Genomic DNA, 8,146 nt, shown 5'->3' with positions numbered 1-8,146 from the left:
TTGGCATTGGTAGGGTTAACATAAACAGCCTATATGTCAGGTTGCACGTGGGAGAGGGATCAAATGGAGGATAGTAGGTCTGTTCACAAGCACATGTCTCTTGCCTCCAGGTTTACTATGACAGGATCTTCAAATTTTGTCATTCCAGTTTTGGCTCAGGGTTGAAAAATTCTCAGGCTGTGACCTGACAGTGAAGGCTAGTCATCGTTCCAAGGATTCTTCCATTTCTTTGTTTCATTCATAGTGTTCTATGGTGTGGAATTTGGTAAATAATGGTGTGCAATGATGTAACGGGTGTTTCACTCGGGGCGGAACCCTGTATTCGGACATAACTCGGACATTAATAAAGATATTGCAACGAAATTTGGAGTGGACTTACCTCCGTTCATGCGAAGTCGGGTGACATCATAAGAAGTGCTGGAAATGGCCACCATTGGCGTCCAGGCAGCAAAACATCGCGTGACCTGGAGTAGCAACAGCACCGATCGGTCGCGCCCGTTTATCAGCTTTCCCCATTTGGTACCGGTGTATCGTGCCAGTCTAGCCCCTGTTTGACCTTGCCGACTCTCCTCGGCTGGTCTCAGTTGCTGCTGCACATTTGGCGACCGCGTAATTTCCAGGGGACTTTGGCCACAGCGCTCGCCTGATCTCACACTGAATGATTTTGTTTGTGGGGACGTTTGAAGTCGCAGGTTTACGCCAACAAACCGTGAACCATAGAGGTCTTGAAAGCAAACATCAGTGTATCCATCCCAGCAGTGACACCTGACGTACTGAGAAGAACTTTCCACAACATGGAACGCCGCATCCAATGCTGCCTGGACACCAATGGTGGCCATTTCCAACACTGTTATGATGTCACCCGACTTTGCATGAACAGAGGTAAGTCCACTCCAAATTTCGTTGCAATATCTTTATTAGTGTCAGAGTTATGAACGAAATACAGGGTTCCATCCCAAGTGAAACACCCTGTATTTAGAGGAGGGGTCCTGGTAGTGCGGCCCCCCCCGAAGACTTACTAAGTACATAAATTAAATAATAAAAATAATGAAATATTAAATTAACTAAAATTAAATAATGAAATATTAAATTAACTAAAATTAAATAATGAAATATTAAATTAACTAAAATTAAATAAATGAAATATTAAATTAACTAAAATTAAATAATGAAATATTAAATTAACTAAAATTAAATAAATGAAATATTAAATTAACTAAAATTAAATAATGAAATATTAAATTAACTAAAATTAAATAATGAAATATTAAATTAACTAAAATTAAATAATGAAAATATACTTGTTGTTTAATCTAGGGTTATTTATTTCTGCCAGACTTATTGGAAGGCAAGGATTATATTGTGATCATACGACTTTCAATGACAGTACCAAAGAAGATTTATGCAAGATTTATTACTACCTATAACGTAACATTCATACAATATTAACAGGAACTTTACTTTTCTTCAACTGGATCTAACATCCTTTTTTCATATTCAATAAATATATAATTATCTATTTGACATCAATTTCCTTGCCAGAGCAGTGTCTTTTCTACAAATTCTGCCGACCTTAACTACATGTAAGCTATATAATATTAGGTAATCAAAAAGTATTAGGTAATCAATTTTCACATAACATCTTTATTTCCACACAAGAAGACGAACTACACATATCACTATTCCACATATGCTCCCAGCACAGCAATGCACTTTTGGTATCGTGCAATCAGCTTCTGTATCCATCCGCGAAGAAGGTTTTTAGTTGCTCACGAAGCCACGTCTGCATTGCCTGCTGGACCTCGTCATCTGACCTGAACCGACGACCATGCAGCACCTCCTTTAAATGGCCGAAGATGTGGTAATCTGATGGTGCCAGATCAGGGCTGTACAGAGGATGGGGAAGCAACTCAAAGTCAAGCCTGTGCACAGTGTCTACGGTTGCGCTTGCTGTATGAGGCCTGGCATTATCGTGGAGTACGAGCACCCCCTTAGACAGCAGTCCTCGCAGCTTTTGATGAATTGCAGGCTTCAGTTTGTCTTGCAGGACCGCACAAGAACTTGCACTATTCACAGTTTCACCATGGGAGTGGATCTCTGCCAGGATCGGTCCCTTCACATCCCAAAACAGCTTTAGCATCAAATTTCCTACGGGATGGCTGTTGTTTGAATTTCTTGCGTACAGGGGACGACAGATGTTTCCATTCCAGGCTTTGCCGCTCACTCTTTGGTTTGTAGTGGTGAAGCCATGTTTCGTCTCCTGTCATGGTTCGTTCCAAGATACTGGGATCGGCTTCATAGCATTGGAGAAACTGGGTAGCCACTGTGACGCGCTACTGCTGATACGCAGCTGTGAGTTCCTTGGGCACCCACCTCGTACAAACTTTATAGTACCTTAATCATCATGCTCTATTGCATATGTTGATCCGAACCTGATGTCCAAGAGTTCCACCACTTGTGCTATTGTGATTCTTCGATCGTCCCTGATAATGATATCCACCCGTTGGACGTTTTCTTCTGTGCAGGATGTTTTTGGGTGTCCACTTTGACTTTCGTCCTTTACACTTGTGCGCCCCGCTTTAGAGCAGTCCACCCACTCATACACATTTCGTTGAGTCCATACTGCAATAACAGGCGATAGTGGATATCTGCCGGTTTGACTCCCTCCGACCACAGAAAGCCACACTACAGCACGCTATTCCTCGATGGTGCATTTGTGGAGTGGTGCATCCGTACGTGTGACCTTTTTGCTCCTCAACACTCGACTGAAGGGGGCAGTGATGGATACGCCTACTTCCACGTCACTCCAAATACACGTGGTGATGTCAGAAACACCCAGTCTTCGTTTATTCCTGCGAAAACACAAAATTGCCTTTAGTTTTTGATTTACCTAGTAAATATGTGCTATTATATCAGTATCCTTAATGTCCATTTACCTATTCATGAAATAAAAATATTTTAATTAATTTAGTATAATTATAATTATTTTAATTTAAAGATCATTATTATTATTTTGAGATAATTGCTTCGGATCTGCACTGAAATATATTTCCAGATACGTGCCTGTCAGTTTGATAGCATTATTGATGATGAACTGGAAAGACAATTTACTACGCCTGAGCCGAAACCACTTTGAACCGATATTCATATGTATACTGATACTCTTGCAGATTCTCACTAATATCTATACTGAAGCTTGAAAATTACAACAATTGAAAGTTATTCAAAATATTTATTAATATTAGTGGATGAGTGTTCCACTCCAATTATAAGCATCACTTTACCAAAGTTTTTCTTTAAAAATATTCGGTAACTGTTTGATATGGGAAAAACGCATTTCTTCAATTTTACAGAAGAAACTACTTACGAAAATGAGTTTCTGTTGCATTTTGAAAGTCCGTGCAGGTGTTTTCTTTCATCGTTGAATCTATTGGACCGGGAATTCATGTATTTTTTAGGATAAATATATCTCTGACGTACAATTGCCGTTGCTTTTACTTGATTCTGTTGCGTACGTTTGATGACATAACCTCCAGTGTTTCCAACCACACCGTTGTTTTGCAAGAAGATGAAAGAACCAAATACGACCCCAAATTTTAACTATGTTTGCCTAACCTAACCTTCCGTGAATGGTTTCTGGGGCTATGTGTGAATGGTTTGTGGGGCATTTTTCGGTCAAGAAGGTTGAAAACACTGCATACCCATTGATGATCCATGACGTGCCAAGCTGTGCCCGCCATATTGTGTCTCACGAAAGCAAAAAAAGGAAGAAATAATAGGTAAGTACCAATGTCAAACAAGACTAAATGAACGAGTGAAAGGTGCTTTCCCCATACCAAACAGGTAACACTGGTCTACAAAATTCAACTTTGTAAAATTTTCGAGCACCAAATTGGGTTATCCCCATGTATTTCGACCTGCTGAACACGAATCTGGCATTGGTTTTTCCACAGCACCCTCGGTTTTTGTGTAAAGTGTACTATTCGCTATGTAATGCTATTAGGTTTCTATGATGCTCAAACAATATGATTTTGTCTCTAAATACTAATATATCAACACAAAAGTCCATAAAATGCTAGTGAAATATTTTTCATACATACCTAGATTACTTTTGGACGTTTGCTGCGCCTCTTATGGGTGCCACTACTACCCTGCAGTAGTGTCCAACAGTAGTCAGCCATCATACTTGTTGCACATTGCCCCTGATAGCGTTGCTCCAATGTAGATATGGTCTGATGAAATCGTTCCCCATGTTCATCGGAGACTTGTCCAAGAGCACCAGCAGGAAAAGAATTCAAGTGTGAGTGGAGAACGTGCATTTTTAAAGACATGTTACAACCGAGATTACGGTAAGACTGTAGTAGTTCGTTGACAAACACATCACTATTGTCTGCTCTCTTGTTTCCAAAAAAATCAGAACACAGTTTTTTGAAAGAATTCCAGCAGTCCAGTTCAAGAGGGCTCAAAGCTGTGACAAAATCAGGATCGTGAAGAAGCAGTCTAATTTGAGGGCCAACGAACACACCAGCTTTCACTTTGGCTTCACTCAACGCAGGGAATTTCTGACGTAAGTACATAAAACCAGGTCCATCTTTGTCCATTGCAACAACGAATGACTTCATAAGTCCAAGTTTTATGTGAAGTGGTGGTAACAAAATGTCTTTCAAGTTCACCACTGGAACGTTTGCTACGTTCTTGCAACCAGGTTCCATTTGTGTACGGGCAGGCCAAATCCTTGTGTCGTAGTGACTTTTTCGATCACGGCTATCCCACTCACAAAGGAAACAGCAATGCTTTGTATACCCTGATTGTAATCCTGTAAGTATCCCAATTACTTTAAAGTCAGCACAGATTTGCCACTTGTGGATGTTATATTGAACTTTATTCAACAAAAGTTCCATACTGCTGTATGTTTCCTTCATTTTAGTGGCATAAGCTACGGGAATAGGAGGATAAACATTGCTATTGTGCAGGAGTACCGCTTTGAGGCTAGTTTTGGAGCCATCAACGAATAGTCGCCATTCCACTGGTATATGTTTCAGTCCCATAGCATTAAATAGACCATTCACATCATTGCAGTAACAGAGTGAGTCTTCCATGGCAAAGAATGGTGTGAAGGCAGCCTGACGATTTCGAAAGAAACAAACCCTAGCATCTTTCTGTAGTAAATTTCACTGTTTCAGATGCGAACCCAGAAGTTCAGCTTGTGCCTTAGAAAGATTCAGGTCCCTAACAAGATCATTCAAATCGTTTTGTGTCAGGAGATGTGGCCTAATTTCTTCGTAATCGAAATCAGAGCTTTCATTCTCTGTGTCTGTATTAGCATCGATCTGGGTTTCATCGTCCAATGACCATGTCTCTGGAGGAACGGGGACAGGTAAGGAGGAACTGTGCACTACGGGTCGAATAGCTGACTTGATGTTGGGATACTTGATCTTTCTATCCTTGCCCTTCATCCCTGCTATTTTAATCATGCAGAAATAGCAATCATCTACGTGATTAGTCGGCTCCCTCCATACCATCGGGATAGCAAAAGGCATTGCAACTTTACCTTTGTTCTTCATCCAATCATTCAGACGAGACGAACAGTTCACACAGACAATATGTGGTACCAGTTGGGGGAACTTAACATGCGGGAACAAACGACACAATCTTCCTGTCAAGCGTAATATGTATGTATAGCATTGCTTATTATAACAATTCTTATATAATGAAATATTTTTAAAACTGTGGGTGCTACACAGAAACTAATAACATTTTCGTGCTTAGGAGGTCAAAATACATAAGAAACACCCATTTCTATTCTTGAAAATTTTTCATTGTTGACCAGTGTAATAAATATTCAAGGATTACATCAGAATAAAACAAATACCTGTTAAGTAATCACAAAATACAATTTTTCACACAATGTTGGCACATAATCAGTGAAAATTTTGAATTTTGCATAAGTTTCAGGATAATTAAACTTCACGATACTGTTGCGTGGCATTTTTGGGGACTCTGCAAATTATCAAGTCCTGGAAAAATATCAGCCAGTATCGATAAAAAAATTAAACGATACTTTTCGATACTATCCTACAAAATACTAACTAACTAACTCTCTAGCCTTCTTAAACCCGAAGGTTCATGGCTGCAGCAACACAGGCCTTCCATCTTTCCCTATCTTGAGCAAGTTCTATATACTCTTTTCCATCCCTACCAATTTCCCTTAGGTCCATCTCAACGTTGTCCCTCCATCTTCGTCTTGGCCTTCCTACAGGTCTCTTACCATCAGGTTTCCCAACAAGAATCCTGTAAACTCCTCTTTCCTCTCCCATTCGTGCCACATGGCATGCACACCTAAGTCTTCTTGATTTAATCATTCTAATAATATCTGGACATGAATACAAATTATGTAGTTCTAAATTATGTAACCTTCTCCACTCACCTGTCTCCTCGTCCCTTTTAGGTCCAAAGATTTTCCTAAGGATCTTATTTTCAAATACTCTCAATTTATGTTCCTCTTTCAATGTAAGGGACCAAGTTTCACACCCATATAATACTACTGGCAAAATTACTGTTTTGTATATTTTAACTTTTAGTTTCTTAGATATTAAACGAGAAGACAAAAGTTTATGAAGAGAGAAGTAACATACATTTCCTGAATTGAGACTACTTTTTATTTCCTCTTTAATATAATTTTCATTTGTTAATATTACTCCTAAGTATTTGAATTTGGAAACTGGTTCAAACGAGTTATCAATAATATTCCCACTTTTTTTCAAGTATCTGTCTAATGTGAAAAATTTGATCTGTAGTTGATCTGTTACATTTAAATCCACATTGATAATCACCTATAACTTCATTAGCAATGGGGTTAGTCTTGTTAAAAGAATGTTAGATAATATTTTATATGTTGTTGAAAGTAGAGAAATTCCACGGTAATTATTGCTGTTCATTTTATCACCTTTTTTAAACACAGGAACAATTATGGATTCTTTCCAGTGTTGAGGGATTTCTTCCTTATTCCATATTAAACAAATTAATTTATATATTAACAAATTTCCATCATATTTAATTAACTCAGCTGGTATTAAATCAATGCCAGGTGCTTTGTTATTCTTTAGCCTTTTAATAGCATCTTTAACTTCAGTCAAGTTAGGTTCTGGAACTAAAGGTTCTGCTGTGTGGACTTCATTTACTTCTGATTTATCTCCTACATGAACATTTAAAAGGTCATTAAAGTAGTTCTTCCATCTGTTTAGAATATCGCTTGGGTCAGCTAGAAAATCACCGTCTTTATCTTTTATCAAGTTTTCTTTAGGTTGCCACCCCTTTCTAAACTCATTTACACCTTTATAAAAATCTCTGATATTTTTATTTTTGCTGTTTGTTTCAATTTCGTTAATTTTGCTTTTCAAGTAATCTCTTTTTTTACTTCTAAACGTGCGGTTAACTTCTCGCTTTATTCTATTATAATTGTTTAGATTTGTATCATCAGAGTTATTTAACCACCTAAGTCTAGCCTGATTTCTTATTTCTATTAGATTATGACATTCATTATCAAACCATGGCTTACTTTTTCTCGGTTTATGGTATCCTATACTTTCTTTAGCTGCTGATTCTATTGCATTACGTATGTGCTCCCAATTCTTATTTACGTCTGTTTCATTTATATTTTCATCATCATTTAAATCCTGCTAAACATCAAATCTATTTGACAGTTTAATTTGGTAATCTTTCTTAATTCTTTCATCAGCAAATTTTCCTGTATTAAATTTTAGAACTTTTAGATTTTGTTGCTTATGATTTAACACTGAGAGTCTTTCTCTTAATTTAGCAATTACTAAATAATGGTCACTGGCACAGTCAGCACCTCTATGTGTACGAACGTCAATTATACTAGTATGCCTTCTCTTATCAATGAGAATATGATCTATCTGATTATGAGTTTTACCATCTGGAGAAGACCAGGTATATTTATGGATATCTTTATGTATAAAAGTGGTACTTTTCACAATTAAATTTTTTGAGGTTGCAAAAGTAATCAATCTTATACCATTATCATTACTTAATTCATGAAGACTTTCTTTACCAATCGTGGGTTTAAATGTCTCTTCTTTGCCAATCTGTGCATTACAGTCACCTAACAGAATTTTCATATCAT

The sequence above is a fragment of the Lepisma saccharinum genome, chromosome 29, assembly GCF_977018435.1.
Source record: "Lepisma saccharinum chromosome 29, izLepSacc3.1, whole genome shotgun sequence".
NCBI lineage: Eukaryota > Metazoa > Arthropoda > Insecta > Zygentoma > Lepismatidae > Lepisma > Lepisma saccharinum.
Note: the sequence above shows the minus strand (reverse complement) of the source record.